The sequence below is a fragment of the Sorex araneus genome, chromosome 1, assembly GCF_027595985.1.
Source record: "Sorex araneus isolate mSorAra2 chromosome 1, mSorAra2.pri, whole genome shotgun sequence".
In the NCBI taxonomy this organism is placed as follows: Eukaryota; Metazoa; Chordata; class Mammalia; order Eulipotyphla; family Soricidae; genus Sorex; species Sorex araneus.
Genome location: NC_073302.1, coordinates 326,745,072 through 326,762,860, shown reverse-complemented (window position 1 = coordinate 326,762,860; position 17,789 = coordinate 326,745,072). Strand labels below are relative to the sequence as shown.

Here is a 17,789-nt window from a genome sequence, read left to right as displayed (position 1 = left end):
ATTCACACATCAGTGCCTGACAGCAAAAAGATATTACGTTATTTCAAAACATTTTTTGAACTAGAAGATCATCAAGAAGAAGTTTTGGTTCTTCAACAATGTTCATCTTTTCTAATCAAGTCTAAAGTATTCTCAATTTTGTAGCCTTTCACCTTTGTTTCATTTTTTTTTATTTAACATGTTCATCTTTATTTCTTTTCTTTTCCTAATTTACCCTATGTCTATTTGAATAAAAATGCTACTTACCAAACCTCATAAGTGGAAGTGAAATTATAACCTGAAAATATGTATTAAAACCTGAAACTGTAAAATCAGTAAATTAAAAACTTAATGTTATCAATTAACTTTATAATAAACTTTCTTATATTAATTTCATAATATCTTTGAAAGTTTGTCATAAATTCAGTTAAATATGATTAAATATTCATTTGTAGATATATTAGCTTAAAATAAACAATCATTCACCATAAAAAATTATGTAGAACAGATTTTTTTAATTAATAGTTTATTTTTAATTAGTGAGTCAACGTGAGGGTACAGTTACAGATTTATACATTTTTGTGCTCATGTTTCCCCCATAAAAAGTTTGAGAACCCATCCCTTCACCAGTGCCCATTTTCCACCACCCGTAAACCCAACATCCCTTCCACCCTCCCCAGTCCTACTCCCCCCACCCACACTGCCACTATGGCAGGGTCTTCCCTTTTGTTCTCTCTCTCTGATTAGGTATTGTGGTTTGCAATAAAGGTGTTGATGGCCATTATGTTCAGTCTCTAGTCTATATTCGGCCTGCATCGTCCTTCCCCCACATGACCTCCAACCACATTTTACTTGGTGTTCTTTTCTCTGAGTTGCCCAGAATGAGAGACCAGCCTCCAAGCCATGGAGACAACCTCCTGGTACTTATTTCTACTATTCTTGGGTGTTAGTCTTATAGTCTATTATTCTATATTCCACAGATGAGTGCAATCTTTCTATGAATGTCTCTCTCTTTCTGACTCATTTCACTTAGCATGATACTTTCCATGCTGGTCTCTTTAACAAATGGTGCTGGCACAACTGGACAACCACATGCAAAAAAAATGGGCTTAGAACTCGACCTGACACCATGCACAAAAGTCAGATCAAAATGGATTAAAGACCTCAACATCAGACCACAAACCATAAGGTACATTGAAGACAAGGTCGGTAAAACCCTCCACGATATTGAAGATAAAGGTATCTTCAAAGATGACACGGAACTAAGCAATCTAGTAAAAACAGAGATCAACAAATGGGACTACATTAAACTAAAAAGCTTCTGCACTGCAAAAGATATAGTGACCAGAATACAAAGACTATCTACAGAATGGGAAAGGATATTTACACAATACCCATCAGATAAGGGGTTGATATCAATGGTATATAAAGCACTGGTTGAACTCTACAAGAAGAACACATCCAATCCCATCAAAAAATGGGGTGAAGAAATGAACAGAAACTTTCCCAAGGAAGAGATACGAATGGTCAAAAGGCACATGAAAAAGTGCTCTACATCACTAATCATCAGAGAGATGCAGATCAAAACAACCATGAGATACCACCTCACACCACAGAGACTAGCACACATCCAAAAGAACAAAAGCAACCGCTGTTGGAGAGGATGTGGGGAGAAAGGGACCCTTCTACACTGCTGGTGGGAATGCCGACTAGTTCAGCCCTTTTGGAAAACAGTATGGACGATTCTCAAAAAACTAGAGGTTGAGCTCCCATTTGACCCAGCAATACCACTGCTGGGAATATATCCCAGAAAAGCCAAAAAGTATAGTTGAAATGACATCTGCACTTATATGTTCATCGCAGCACTGTTTACAATGGCCAGAATCTAGAAAAAACCCGAGTGCCCTAGAACAGATGACTGGTTGAAGAAACTCTGGTACATCTATACAATGGAATACTATACAGCTGTTAGAAAAAATGAGGTCATGACGTTTGCATATGTAGAACAGATTAATGGCTGTTTCTCTAAAATCAAGTGTCTAGATGAACTATGTTAGTAAACATGTCTGGTAATAATACAACTGCTTGCTTTTATTTATTTTCTTCAATGGAGTCAGGGAAATAATAGGTTGATTGATAGATATGAGAATTTCTATGCTAATCAAGAAGACTTCTTCAAATCTAAAATCTAGTTAAATTAGTAGAATGAGGTAATTTTCTTTTGTGATATATTATTCCAGGCAGAATCTCCTGCCCCTGTGATAGGCTGTCTTCACCGGGGACCCTTGGAGGAGGGTGGGTTGAGTTTCTCTTCCCACCCCAAGTAAAGCCCTGGCAGCCGAAAACCTCAGTACCCAGCCATAGCCATGCTCAAGGTTACTCTCCACAAGTTTTTACAAGCCTCACCCATGAAGGAACAGACAGAGGAACTGAGGTATGAAGAACTGGTGGCTGAGATCTCTAAGTCTGCTTGAATCAGGACTGGGCCTCCTCTACCCAGATCCTCAGTTTTCCAGTAGCTTGGCAGTCACACTCACAACTCCCCCCTCCCCCCCGGCGCACCACCACATAATCCAAGAGACTATAAAACAAAGCTCCCAGAAGAGAGCTATGCGATTTTTCCTGGAGCCTGTAAGGACCTGTAGGGACGATTAGAAGCTGCCCCAAAAACCTCCTTCCCTTTTGAGAGTCTAGCAAGCTATCGAGGATATCCCTTCTGCAATGCAGAGCCTGGCAAGCTACCCATGATGTATTTGATATGCCCAAAACAGTAACAACAATATTCTCTTCCTGTTCTTGTAGCAAGCAGATGCCATCAAGCTACACGAGGATGCAACAGGGACAAATGAAGACGTTACCGGTGCCCACTTGAGCAAATCGATGAACAACGGGATGACAGTGAAAAAGTGATACAGTGAATATATTATTTATTTTCAATTGGAAAGTAGTATAGTAAAAAAATAATGTTATCGAAAGTACCTATAATAAATGATTTTAGGTTTCAAAATACATCAGACATATTTTATACTTAAGTTGTTATTGATCACACTTCTTAAACTTATCCCTAACATGCTCTTTAGTATTACTAAAGCCGAAGCAATATTTTTTTAAAAGTCCAAAAAAATTTCAAAACATTTTGACAACTGCAAAAAATATCAAATCTTACTGGAATAGTCTGTTTTCAGATTTATGATATTTTTGTTGTGGTTGTGGAGATTTGAAATGTCAATTCCCTCCCACCAATGATCACTATCTAACTGATCATTGAATTCTGCAAATATCCTTTCTATGAAACAAAAAGGATCTGTTTTTCTTTTTTTCTACTCAATACTGATACCACGGTTTAAGTCTTCATTCCATTTCAAATGGATTTTTATGAATTTTTTGTCTAACATCTCTACTTGTTTTTTGGTTTATTTTGTTTTCTGTACACACCAATCTCAAGAAATTTGTGATAAGAGAAACTATAATATAGTCACAGAGGAAATTTATAGAAGGTGTTACATGCTTCCTGTTACCAATTAAAATAAAATGCCATATCCTTAACACTGCACTCGTGACCCTTTATTACCAGATCTCAAGCTACACTATTATTCCCTTTTCTCACTTCATTCTATTGACAACTCATCTGCTCCTTAGTGCAGTAAAAATTTGATCTGTCATAACCTTTTTTTAAAGAATTTTTCCTTCTAAAAAAAACTTTGTTTCTAGAAAAGCTTCCCTAATCTCTTTGTGATTTCTAGCATGATAAACAAACATATTTTTCTCTATGAATTAATTGCTCTTCCTCTGTCAACAGAAAAAGTCAATAAGACTCCAAGAATAATTCAGTCTCTGCATTAATTTGATGACAGTGAACTGGCAGAGCCCACTTTAAAGGAGGATGAGTTGGTAAATCTATGACTGCATGAACAGACATTGTTCATCTTCATTTAGTCAAAGATCAAAAAAGGATCCTAGCAATAATGTCCAAAGGACATTTGTGCAGTTGAACTATGTATCACAAGAAATTAAGAAATTTTTATAAAGGCTTTCATAAATACTTAATCCAAAAATTAAAAAGAGAAACAATATAATCTTTTGAAAGGAGCTCTGAGGCTTGCAGCACCAGTCTGCATTTTTAGATGCACTTGGGGACGTAGCTAATTAAGAATTCCTCTGGTGAATTTCTCATAAATGGGAGAATTCTTTTGACAAAGCAACTCTTAATTTATAACTTACTTATAGAGGTAGGTGCTTAAAGTCTCACCAAATGGTACTTTAGGGACGCACACCGTTAATTTGCTTCTGTAAGCACCCTAATTCTGAAGGAATCTCTAAGATTATGGAGAAAATTGGGTTGTAGATGATTTAATCTATTAATTTTGATCATCTAAAGAAGAATATTAATAATACTATATTTGCTTTTCTACTTAAGCCTTCAAGCAAAGAGTAGACAAAATATCTCTTCAGATACCATTCTAATATTAGATTTCCTTATTAGAGGTAAAAAGTAATTTAAAGGGTTTTTTATGATTTAACGGAGAATATTATGCAATTTATATATCTAAGCTTTTGAAACAAATGATTTTGTACTTATCCATTGAACTGATATTTGTTCAAAGTCAATTACAAATTTGTTATTATTATTTTTTAACTAGCTCTCCTTAGGAATGGTGAACTGAATTGTTATCATTGATTACCATTAAAATGCTCATTTACTTTAAACTTTCTATTATCAACACTCAAAAGCATTTGAGGGGCTGGAATGTCATTACAGCAGGTAGGTTGCTTGCCTTGTATGCTACAGATCAGAGTTTGATCCCTAGTACCCTATGTGGTCCCACAAGTCACCACAAGTGTTCCCTGAGCATAGACACTGGAATAAACCCCGAACACCACTGAATTTAGTTGCAAAATAAACAAATAGCTTGGTTATCATTTTGGTACTTTGTATATAAGAAAAAGAAGATAGACATAACAAGGTTGGTTTATAAATCCCCCATTTTTTCCCCACAAAATGTCAATTTCGAATTTCTACTAGGAGGATGTTGTGAATAGTAATCTCCCCAAGGTTGGGAAAAGCAAAAATTTATAATGTTACTGATAATTTGATCTTTACTTAGTAGACTGATTTCTTTTTTTTTTTTGCTTTTTTTTTTCAACTCCCAGAATAGATGAATACATGTTGTGGGATAAAAATCTGAAATTTATTATCTATTTTTCTTTCCTGAATAAAAAAAGCTATATTTCTAAAATTTTTGAATGAATCACAAATTTAAAAAATAAAACTGAAATTCCCAGGTAGACACATACAGTGAAAAATCTTCGTGAGAAATCCTACGCATTATGCAACAATCCCCACCTCAGCATAGCTCCTTAATGTTCTCTCTATTTTAGACATACTCAACTAATTTCAGTGTCAAGATTGTGTCAAATTCTTTCACAGTTCTATGCTTTTGCATTTTCCATTGTCATTTCAGGGAAATCATATATTCACTGAATAATTTTAGTGAAATCTACCCTTTATGAAAAATGTTCTTGGGCTGGAGTGATAGTTCAGCGGGGAGGGTGTTTGCCTTGCATGAGGCCGACCTGGGTTCGATTCCCAGCATCCCATATGGTACCCTGAGCACCGCCAGGGCTAATTCCTGAGTGCAGAGCTAGGAGTGACCCCTGTGCATCGACAGGTGTGACCCAAAAAGCAAAAAAAAAAAAAAAAAAGAAAAGAAAAAGAAAAATGGTTCTAGATCCTGGAAACACAGCCGTGAAAAGACTACTCACAAGTTGCTGCTCACACATGAGTCAGTGTCATCCTATGGAAAATTTGCTCACATCCTGCATCCTCTGAGCTTATTTCTCTGTAACAGCTTCCTTGACATTTCCATGCTGACTTATCAATCAGCAGTTTGATCATTAGAGCTGTTCTAATATATGTCTGCTATAGTTCTAAACAAGATAATTTTTATATAGCTGACTAACTCCTTGATTTACCTTATGAAATAGTAACCTTATATTTCACTTTTGGTATCATTAGTACATGAATTCATAGACAAACTTGAGCACTTGATTTATTTCTGAAAAGATTAAATTAACATCAACTTAAATGTTGTCTTACATGTACTAATTGAAGCCTTTACAAATCACAGACTTATAGTAAAGAGAAAATTATCACAGAATTTTAAAATGTGAATTTATAGAGACTATCATGGTATCACTGTCATCCCGTTGTTCATCGATTTGCTCGAGCAGGCACCTGTACTATCTCCATTCGTCCTACCCCTGAGATTTTAGCCGCCTCTCTTTACTCATCCTTCCCGAAGGTGCTGCGTTGGAGACTCTTTCAGGGTCAGGGAAATGAGACCCATCATTGTTACTGTTTTTGGCGTATTGAATATGCCATGGAGAGCTTGCCAGGCTCTACCCTGCCAGCAGGATACTCTCCTTGGTAGCTTGCCGGGTTTTCCGAGAGGGAGAATTAGACAATGAGCTATCATTGTCTAGTTAGTAACAAGACAATGAACTATCATTGTCTAGTTAATAGAAAGTATAATAAATATAATACTTTACATCTATATAGTATCCAATTATAATATACCTCAAAATTCCTGTTTTACAGCTTGAATTTTAAGAGTTATAATATCCTTCTATTTTTTTCTTTAAAATAGTGACAACACATTTCTGTCTGTATATGTAAGTATTATTACAAAAGTGGTTACTATGAACAGCAAGAGGGATTGAAATCTTTAAAAAATATGCTATTTAATTGGAAACTTATAATGGTAATAAAATCAGCATTTTCTGTGAACAATGAAAAGGAGACTTAAGGAAAGAAGTCACCTAATCGTTTATGAAAAATTGATGTGTAGAAGTAGTAGGCAGCTCTATAAAAATCACAGAATGCCCAGGTACAGTGGTGGTGTAAAGGAATGATAGAGCTAAATATCCAAACCATAGAATCAACAACACTGAAACACAAACTTTAACAACTGAGACCCAAACTTTAACAACTAAATGTAAAGGGTACCTGTCAAGACAGCAGACTAGGGCTAGAGTTGGGGGTGAGGGCATTGGGAAGAGGTAGGAGAGGGAATTCGGGAACATTAATGGAAAGAAGTTGACACTGTTGGTGGGATGGGTTATGGAACACTGAATGTCAAAAACCTAATCATAAATATCTTTATAATTTATAGTGCTTTAATAAATATTTGAAAAATAAAAATTTTGTTTTTTAAATAAAATTTTGAATAAAAACACAGAATTGATATCATAGTATATCATATCTCATTGTAAACTAAAGGTAACATAGATCCTGTCAGACTTCACTCACCAGCTTAACTTTCTTGACCTTGCAACTATTTTTAAAATGACATAGTAGAAAAAACTACAGAATACTTTATAGAATAAATTATGAACTCCCTGAAATAGTTATATTATTTTATTGATACTTTTTAAACTGAACAGCACAATGACTTCTTTATAATATATTCTTAATAATTATTAATTCATTATAGTTGAGTGTACTACTACCAAAACAAATCTAGGTAAATTATATGATCTTGGGAGTTAGAAATAAAATGGAGGATGGTGGAGAGAGAAAGTTCAATGATTTGAGTGCATGCTTTACAGTAGGAATCTAAATTTAAGTCCAAAATTACATGGCCTCTGGTGCAGTCTCAGGAGTGAATCATGAGTAATAAATCTAGACTTGTCCTGATAACTGCCAGGTATTACAACATATTTGTTCTAAATAGAAGAACAAATATATGGGACCCATGTATAAATGATAAATATTTAATATTATGGTAGCACTGTAGCACTGTCATCCTGTTGTTCATTGATTTGCTCTAGCGGGCACCAGTGGCGTCTCCATTGTGAGACTTATTGCTACTGTTTTTGGCATATTGAATATGCCACGGGTAGCTTGGCAGGCTCTGCCATGCCGGTGGGTGGGATGCTCTCGGTAGCTTGCTGGGCTCTCTAAGAGGGGCGAAGGAATTTAACCCAGATTGGTCGTGTGCAAGGCAAATGTCCTACCCATTGTGCTATCACTCCAGTCCAATATATAGTGTTCTGCTGCCTTGAATAGATTAATATAATATTCTACATGTTGGCAAACTGAAAACTCAGTTGTCCAGATGTTCTGTGTTAAATGAGATCTGAATTATAATTAATTACCTGAATTTTATTAAATTTTTAAAAGGAAAAAATATTTACAGAATGTACACATTTAAGGGCAGTGGATGAAAAGGAACATATCAGCTAGTTTGTAGTTAAGCAACATAACTATTTATTTTTAAATTGACTAAATTTAATAGGTTAGGAGGATAGTTCATTGGCCAAAAAGGATCTGTCTTCAGGTGAGAGCCATGAGTTAGACCCTCAGTGCTGCCACCATGTGCTGGTTTTATTCTGTATGGATATTCTGCTGTCAAAAAAAAAAAAAAAAAAACGGAAATCACACAATTTGTTGAAATACGCTTGGGACTAGAAAATATCATGCTGCTTAAAGTAAGCCAGAACAAGAAAGATAAACACAGGATGACCTCACTTATCTGTGGAATATAGAATACTGGCTGAGTAAATGTATTGTAGTAAAAGGGGATTATAGTAAAAGAAGAGTAGACAGATAAATAAAGAAATAAGGGGGAAGAAAAGAATGAAAAGTAATGGGTTAAAAGGCATCAGGACTTCATTTATACCAGTGATATGAGTGAACAATATAGCCACATATCCAAAACATATATACAATAGAACTGAAAACACAAGTTCTAAGCAGCAACCACAGAAACTTTGTCATGTACCTGTCAAGTTGACAGGCAGGGTTGAAGTGGGGGTTGGAAAAAGGAGGGAATCTGGTAATACTGGTTGAGGGAAGTTGATACTGGTGGAAAGATTGGAGTTAAATTATTGCATATCAAAATGCAACTCTCAGAAATGCTGTCAGGGGCCGGAGCGATAGCATAGCGGGTAGGGCGTTTGCCTTGCACGCGGCCAACCCGGGTTCGATCCCCGGCATCCCATATGGTCCCCCAAGCACTGCCAGGAGTAATTCCTGAGTGCAAAGCCAGGAGTAACCCCTGAGCATAGCTGGATGTGACCCAATAAACAAACAAACAAAAAGAAATGCTGTCAATCTTGGATCTTTCATAAAAACAAACACCAACAACAAATAGAGTTTCTTAAAAAAAGAATCTATAGCACCCCAGGGTCTGATCCCGGGTATGTTCAGGTATAAATGAGCACTGAAGCACCAATGATTGCCAGGTCTTAAGAAAAGAAGTGTGAGCACATCAGTCAGGAAAATCCCTGTTTTCTCCACAAAGCACTTGTGTGAGTACCATATGACCCCTGGTCAGCACTTGGAATAGAATATACACGAACTCTATGATTGCATGAATTGGAACATAAGCAAGAGCCACAAACAAACATGATCCCAGTTCATCATAAGAAGAATAATAAAAGAAGGGAAATGAAAAAGTAAAAATACAATAAAAGAAAAAATATTTGTTAAAAATGTGATTAAAGTGGGGATATCTTGGACATAACATAATTTCGTTCTATTTTTCACTTCTGTATCAACCTTGATACACAGGGTTTTTGAATCTACAAATATCAGATTGAAATGTAAACTTCTTTTCTTAAACTCAGTGGCATCTGGGCACTAAATTCAAGGTGGGTATCAGGTGACATACTATCTTCAGTGAATACATTCAGTACATACCCTAAGTTCTGTCTGTAAAACAGAAAGAGACGAGTCCCTATCACCACATGCTCACCCTCCACCCCCGCAGGGACCAACGGAAGTGCCCCCTGAACATAAAGTTTGAGTAGATATCCCAAATATTTATTCATGATCTTGAGGTAGGTAATAATTCATTAGTTATAGAAATAAAAGGAATAAAATATAAACAAATTAATTGACTCCATGAAAATTAAAACCTAAAAATTAAAATTATCAATGAAATAAGAACTGAAGTCACGTAATAGAATATAGTACTTATAAAGAATGTCTCTGACAAAGAACTTGTATCCAGAATATCTAAAAAACTTTTACCACTTAGTATAAGAAAAACAATAAACTCAATTTAAACACTGAAAAATTCAGTAGATATTTTAAAAGATATCATGTCATCAATAAATAATATTTGCTCACAATTACTATTCACTAGGGAATTGCAAAACAAATGCAAAGATAAATCACTTTATGTATATAAAATGCAGAAAAGAGATAAATGGCAAAGAAGAAATTTTCATTTTCATATATTGTTTGTAAGAGTTTAAAATGGTATATTCACCCTGGAAAAACAGTTTGGCAGCACCTATGCTAAAAATAGTTACCCTGTGATTTAGAAATTCATGTCTTGATGTATGTTCAAGGGAATTGAAAACTTAGGGTCAAACGCAGGAACTTGTAATAAATTCAAAACAACACAATCCACAAAAGTGAACACAGTTCAAATATCCCTCACTGACAGAAAATTTAGTATATTATGTACAAGGTATACTATTGAGTTATTAAAAAAATATAGGGCCAACATATGTCATAATAGTGAGTTTTAAAAATTATGCTAAGTAAGGGAAGTCCAAATACTGTATTAAGTTCATACATAAATTCAGAATAGATGAGTCTATTTAGATGTAAAATAAATTAGATTTTAAATGATTGTGGCACAACTTCATGCTAATAAGAACTTATTTCATCATTATATGTTGATCATTCCATCAGTAGCACTGTCGTCGCGTTGTTCATTGATTTGTTTGAGCGGGCAGCAGTAATGTCCCCATTGTGAGACTTGTTACTATTTTTGGCATATAGAATATGCCATGGGTAGCTTGCCAGGCTCTGCTGTGTGGGTGGGATATTCTCAGTAGCTTGCTGGGCTCTCCGAGAGGGATGGAGGAATCAAACCTAAGTTAGTTGAGTGCAAGCCAAACACCCTACCTGCTGTGCTATCGCTCTACGGTCATACCACCCTGAACATGCCTAATCTCGTCTGATTATATGTTGATATCCATAAAAATTATGCCAGCAAAGCTATGACAAAAAGTACTAAATAAGAACTAGTAGATGATATTTATTAACTTCTGTTTCAGGGCACAGTAGATTTTTCTGCTGATGTTTTCTGAGATCATGAGTAGACATTGCCCCTTCAAGTATGAGAATGTTTAATTTTAATGAGTTCATTTGTTTTGGCTTGCTGATCACATGTCTAATAATGTTAATAAAAAGTAGGGTTTCTGCGATTTGGTTTTGTTTTGTTTTATTCTAGGGCTGCCCTAGGTGGTGGTCAGTGCTTAATCCTGACTCTATACTCAAGTATCACAACTGGTGGACTTGGGTGACCACACGGGGTGCTGGGGATCAAACATGGGTCTACTGCAAGCAATACAAGCACCCTACCAGCTGTACTGTCTCTTTAGCTGTGATAAGTATGTTTTATATTTTAAATGGTATCTCTGTCACGTATTAGCATCTCTATATTTTTAATATGCTGATTTTACTTAAATATTAAAAATCAACTATGGGCTGAGGAAATGGCTCGAATTCCTAGAGCATGAGTTGGAGCCCCTTGAACAGCCTAATCTTCTATGTACTACCCTGGGGTAGACCTTCAAATTGCCTGATTGGCCACAGAACTTAAAAAAAAAAACAACAACTGCAAACTTTCTTCAAGGTTCTGAAAATTACTGAAACCTAATTCCCAGTTATGTATTTGACTTGTATAGCAGCACGCATTAAATCTTTTGAACAAATGTCCGATATTTATTTTCTATGCATGTTTCTTTGAAATAATTGTTAAGATTTTAAAGATATAAAAATACTACTTTGGGATAATTATTTTTTTATTTCACACATAGTTTCAAAATTATTTTAAATGAGTCCATATGTTTTAAATTTTTTTCCTCTTTGTTAAGTTTTGGAGGCCACACCCAGATGTGCTCAGAGGTGATTTTTTACAATAAAACTATAACTGTCATTTTTGAAGTTTCCACAGTTGTTATTTTTTTACGAAATAGAGTCATTTTTATGTAAAACATAAAGGGAATACTGATAGTACTGCTAATATTCAATGGTTTAATGATACTGTGTCCTTGCCTGTTAATTTTATTTAAAAAAATATTTGGTCCACACTAAGCAATGCTCAGAGCTCACTGCTAGCTCTGCACTCAGAGATCACTTCTGGTAATGCTCATGGACCATATAGGGTGTTGTAAGGATTGAATACAGGTGAACTGCAATCAAGACAAGACAACCCACTGTCCTATCTCCCCAACCCCTCTGTCATTTTTGTACTTAGCAGCATTTTTTCCATTAATTTTTTTAATTATTGATCTTTTGTGAATCATTGATGCCCTGAAATGTACTGTAGTAGGATGACATATTCTTTTCAATCTTATTCTTAGATTCTCAAAATCTAAGAAGACAAGTGTAGGGGCTGTCTGTCTTCCCAGGTGACACAGGTACTCCATGTCTGTAATGGAGCAGCTGTAGCTGTGTCTCCAGAGTGAGAAGTTGAAACTTAAGAGCACTTAGAAGTGTTTGCACCGGAAAGCCAAAGCAGGACAATTCTCTCCTTTTTCCTTTTTATAATAATGCTAACACTTCAATATGCTGACTATTTAGAATATGTTCTATAACTTTCCTCTTTAAAGAACCTACCAGGTTTTGCACAAATGCCTTCTATCTTTTCAACATTACTAATATATTCCAGATAAAACATAACTCACAAATAGGAAAATCATGGGAAATCATATCCTAATAAATACCCCAATCTTATCTAACAGTCTAAAACCTAATCTAGTCAAAATAGTTTAGGTTTTAATAATATTTTTAGGAAAGCAAAAATGCACACAGCAAAGAATAGAATAGATAACAGTGTAAGCAAAAAGTGCACCCAGAAAGAACAGAATAAAATGGTTTAGGGTTTTTTAAATATACAGGGTAACATAGACAAAAATAGAATATGAAATACTCACAGGTTTATACTTTAAAGGTAAAGCCTGCTGATTGGCTCTGAGAAATTCCCCAGTCTTTGCTCTTCCTGTACCTACTGAAATACGATGTGCTTACTAACTGCCCTTAATGTCTCTGCCAACTTAAACAATGGTTCATGTGCTAGAAGCAGGATGGGGTAGCTATATTGTGCTGAATAAATGGCCAGTCTGTGTGCTCATTGATGGCTGCCAAGGCTACCCTAAAGCTTGGACAGATCTTTTGTGTGTGTTTTTCTCCTCGTGTTTGTTTGTCTCATTTTATGCTACCAACCTCATCTGAACAGAGGTCAAATGTGCCAATCTGATTTGCTTTAGTGTGGTAAATTGCCACATAGAAAATGAAAACCACATAAGATTCAATTAAAAAAAAGAAAATAACCTATGATTTATAATCTTTTTGAGGGTTTTGATATAATTTGTCCTTCTCCTGTTTTCTGCAATATCTGTTTGGTGTGGAATGAGATGAAGTGGCCTATATAAAGTATTGAAATTGAATGTTAATATCTTTTGAAATGATGCAGCAGCATTAAGGATACTGTTGACTTAAGAAAAGTATGCATACAAAATGACTTTCAGAGCATCTTATATCAAGATCTATAAGAGGAACAGAGCAAACGAAGTCTATAATGACAATGATTCCCGTGGTATCTAAAAGGCAAGCACTAAATAAAGAATGGCAAAGGCAATGAAACACAAATTGTCCCAGCTTAAGGAGAAAGCAGTAGTAACAAGAAAAGGAGTGTGATTTTACTTCAGTGCAAAGGAAAATGGTTTAGAGAAACAGTTGGATAGTTAATATGAATGCATTAGTAAAAGCAGTATTGTGCACAGTGGACAGAATGTTTACAGTTTTATATGTTTACATAAAGGCAATAGATGTTTTTAATTAACCATACCTATATTATGAAATTAAAACATTTCAGATCTAAAGGTTTATTATTTTAAAATTATTCATAGAATTACACAAGAACAAATAATGTAGATCACTGCCAAAATATTAATAGCTAGCTAAGCTTCATTCATATTAGAGAGTAAGATTTGAGTGCCCTTGGTTATTATAATCCATTACTCTACTATAGAGCTTCTTAAATAGCAAGTTACTGTATCCTGATAAATTATATATTATATATATATATGTATATATATATATGTTTTGCACACTGCTGACCTGGGTTCAATTCCTCCACCTCTCTCGGAGAGTCTGGCAAGCTACCAAGAGTATCTCACCTGCATAGCAGAGCCTGGCAAGCTACTCGTGGCATATTCGATATGCCAAAAACAGTAACAAGTCTCACAATGGAGATGTTACTGGTGCCCGCTCAAGCAAATTGATGAATAATGGGATGACAGTGATATAGTGATACATACACATAGACTGATATATATTTTCTCTTTTCTTTTTTTAAGTCTCAGTCATAAAATGATTTAACCCCCATCCCTTCACCAGTGCACATGTTCCACCACCAAGAACCCCAATATACCCCCTTCCCACCCATCCCCCACCTAAGTAGCTAATGATCTTCATTTTATTCTCTCTATACTTTGAATACATCCAATATTTCAATATATAACTCACTATTATTGTTTGAAATTTCCCCCCAACAATCAGGCCTGCTGAAAAGGCATCATTTAATACTTTCTTTTCATTGCTAAGAATGAAGATTCTATGAGCTCTTGGTTTTGGATTTCTGATATTTTAGTTCAGTTCACAGTCTAGATGCATTTCTGTAAGAAGCCGCTCTGGGTGTCCAAATGGGTTAGAAGACCTCTTCGATCATAGTCTTTAGGAGCAGAGGGTCTGTTTCTCGAGCAGCAGCTCCAGATCTTATCTGGGCCAAGGGTGTGCTGGTAACACCCCCTTCCCATGATCGCCTATAAGCCACAATATTGCAATGTTCATACCTCTGGGTGGAAGTCTTAGGGGGTGGCTCTCGCCACGTGGATGATGCTGCCCCAACATTTTCTGAGCAGAAAAACAGGGTGGAGAGGGAAAATCTCTCCCCTGGCGGCATATAGTCGTAGTACAGCTCGAAGTCTAGATGCATTTCTGTAAGAAGCCACTCTGGGTGCCAAAATGGATTAGAAGACCTCTTGGATCATAGTCTTTAGGAGCACAGGGTCTGTTTAGAGAGCAGCAGCTCCAGATTTTATCTGGGCTGAGCTAGACTGATATATATTTTCTAATGATTTTTGTTTGTTTCATTGATAATATTCTCACAAAATATGTTTCAAACTTTCTTTGATCTTCTCAAAGAACCCAGTACACTTGGGAGGCCCCTAGTTAGATAATTAAGAGATTGTCCATTTCTTTTTTGCCTATTCACACAAATTATATTCTTCATTAAGCTTTGAGTGTGATAATTTAAACTGAATTGGATTTACCTGCTACCTTGTACTTATATGTCATATCTGCTCTACTTACCAATAAAAGAATATCTCATTTATAGTTTAGGAATAGAGATAAAATATGAAGTCAAAATTTTACTTCATTCTATTAATTACTACTTTTGTGAACTTGGAAGGTCATTGAAGCTTTTTAAGTCACTTTCTAATTATTTCTAACTTGCAAAACATTGTGACTTAATTTACTGATACATAGGAAACTAAAATAAAACATATTTTTTTCAGTATGCATAAATGGTTTTCTTTTTTACTTGGTGGAATAATCCCCACAATGCTTGGGGGCTACTCCAGTGTGACTTCCAGCAGAGATGGGGTGGCAGAATTGAACCAAGCTTGCTGAATGCAAAGCATGCACAGCAGCACATTGAGCTCTCGGTTCTGTTTTTATTTCTTTTATTAGCTTTGATGTATTCATTACCTTGGGAAGCTACGGGCATACATGGCAGTACTCAGGCTCTGTGCTAAGGGTTAATCACTCCTGTAGGTTCTCACGAGACCTTAGGTGGTGGTGGGATTTGAACTAGTGTTGGTGCAGACAGGGTAAGCTCCTTAATTATTACCTTTTAATTAATACCTTAATTATTACCCATATTACCTTTTTAGCCCCCAAAACACATGAAGCTTTTAAATAGATTGGCTGCTATTATTATTCAGTGCCATAGTATTATTTAGTCATAGAGCTACATTTATAGTCCTTTTAAATAGATGTTTCTTTCCCTTTTTTCCCTATTCTATACCCCATTCTCTTATTCCTCTATATACCAGTCACTGTTTGATTTCTCCAGTAAATAGATTTGGAGATAAAATTTCATGGATGAGATGCTTATTAGGGAATCTTTCTCGGAAGAGTGTGGGGAAAAGCAGTGTTATACAGAAGAAATCATGCTGTAATGTGGGTCCATATCAGTGAATCCCAAGGTTTACTAATGGTCCACAGAGTTATCCTGCCTTGGGCAAGTGGCTAGGCCTCTACTGCTCAGTACCAATGTGCCACTCGATGTGAGATCTTGTGCAAATGAGCTCTCAGACTAAGGCAATTGCTTAAGGGGGAAAAAAAAGAAAAAGAAAAGAAAAAGCTACAATACTTCTGAGATTCCCAGAAGTTAGTGTAATGAGTCATCCTTTAAGGAGACATTTGTGCACATATTACAGTATTCCCACTGGTGCCAAACTATCTGTGTTAAAATAGTACTAGGCTATATATCTAGCTCTCTCTCTATTTATCTCAAAGTATGCTTAGCAAAGTACGGGCTCAAATTCAGATATATCCCTCATAGTTACCATTGCTGGTATTGGGTTTTGGTTTATGTTTCCTTCATAGTAGTCTTTTTCTCTCCTTTCATTTCTATCCTAGCCTCACAGACTTTGAAAACAGCTCTGTAGCTTTTCTTTCATATTTTGAGGAAAAGTACTTGAAAATCCATATGGCATAGGTATGGTGATGGAAACATTATATTCTTACAATATATTTAGTATAGCAATCAAGTAATATCAAATTGAATTGTAATGGAGCCAACAATTTGTTTTGTCATCCTTAAATTTCATATGGGGAGTTTAGCATAAACTAATTACTCTTGATGATTATTTGACAGATTGATTTCAAAGACTATGGAATGAGATAATTTGAAGCATCAGGTTGAATAAATCACTATGTTTTTCTAAGTGTCTGATTAATTCAAAATATAAATGTCTTGTTTAGAATGCATCGCACTGGTTATATGCAATACACATCCTTTCCTAATGCCAAAATACTTTCCAAACCTGTAGTGTTTTTCACACAACTTACTTGGCTGATTTTATTGTAAACTTAATAAAGACATGGAGTTAAAATGTAATATATGTAATATAATTATATTAACCAATTTATAAATATTTCTAAATCAGTAAAGCAAATAAACTTTTTATGTAGCAAACTATATAAAGAAATAGGGTATTTTTTCCTATGTACGTTGCTTCATTGTAGGTAGATTGTTAAAAAAACAACAACAAAAAACCTAACATGTACTGTGTACCTATTTTAGATTAGATATTCTGCGAATATATATATACCTAAAAGGAAACTTAATCCAAAATTTAAACATATAATTAGATATACTAATTACATCCACAATTAGAAAAATCCACTCTGTTTATAGAAAGAAAATAAGAGGGAACTGCCATATTTATGTTATAACAAAATATTACATTTTTGGATTTCAATTATATAAAATTAATTATGTTGCATAACAATTCATAAATTAGTTAATTTTAAAAGATACACTACACCAATATTTATCATCAAGGGTGAACAAAAACCTTATCTCTTCCTAAATATCCTGTTTCCTTTGAAGTCTGTAGTATTTTTGGTTTTAATCATAGCAAAGTCACTTCATTTCTATGTCTACTGTGCATCCAGGAATATGCTCTCTCTTTTATCTATGTCTTTGTCT

At 35.1% G+C, this 17,789-nt stretch overlaps 1 protein-coding gene across 3 annotated transcripts in view; it reads right to left on the bottom strand.

The window, feature by feature from the left end:
• The window catches only part of SGCZ (sarcoglycan zeta), a 1,018,550-nt gene that overhangs the window by 645,798 nt on the left and 354,963 nt on the right, over nt 1-17,789 (bottom strand). The window lies entirely within an intron of this gene.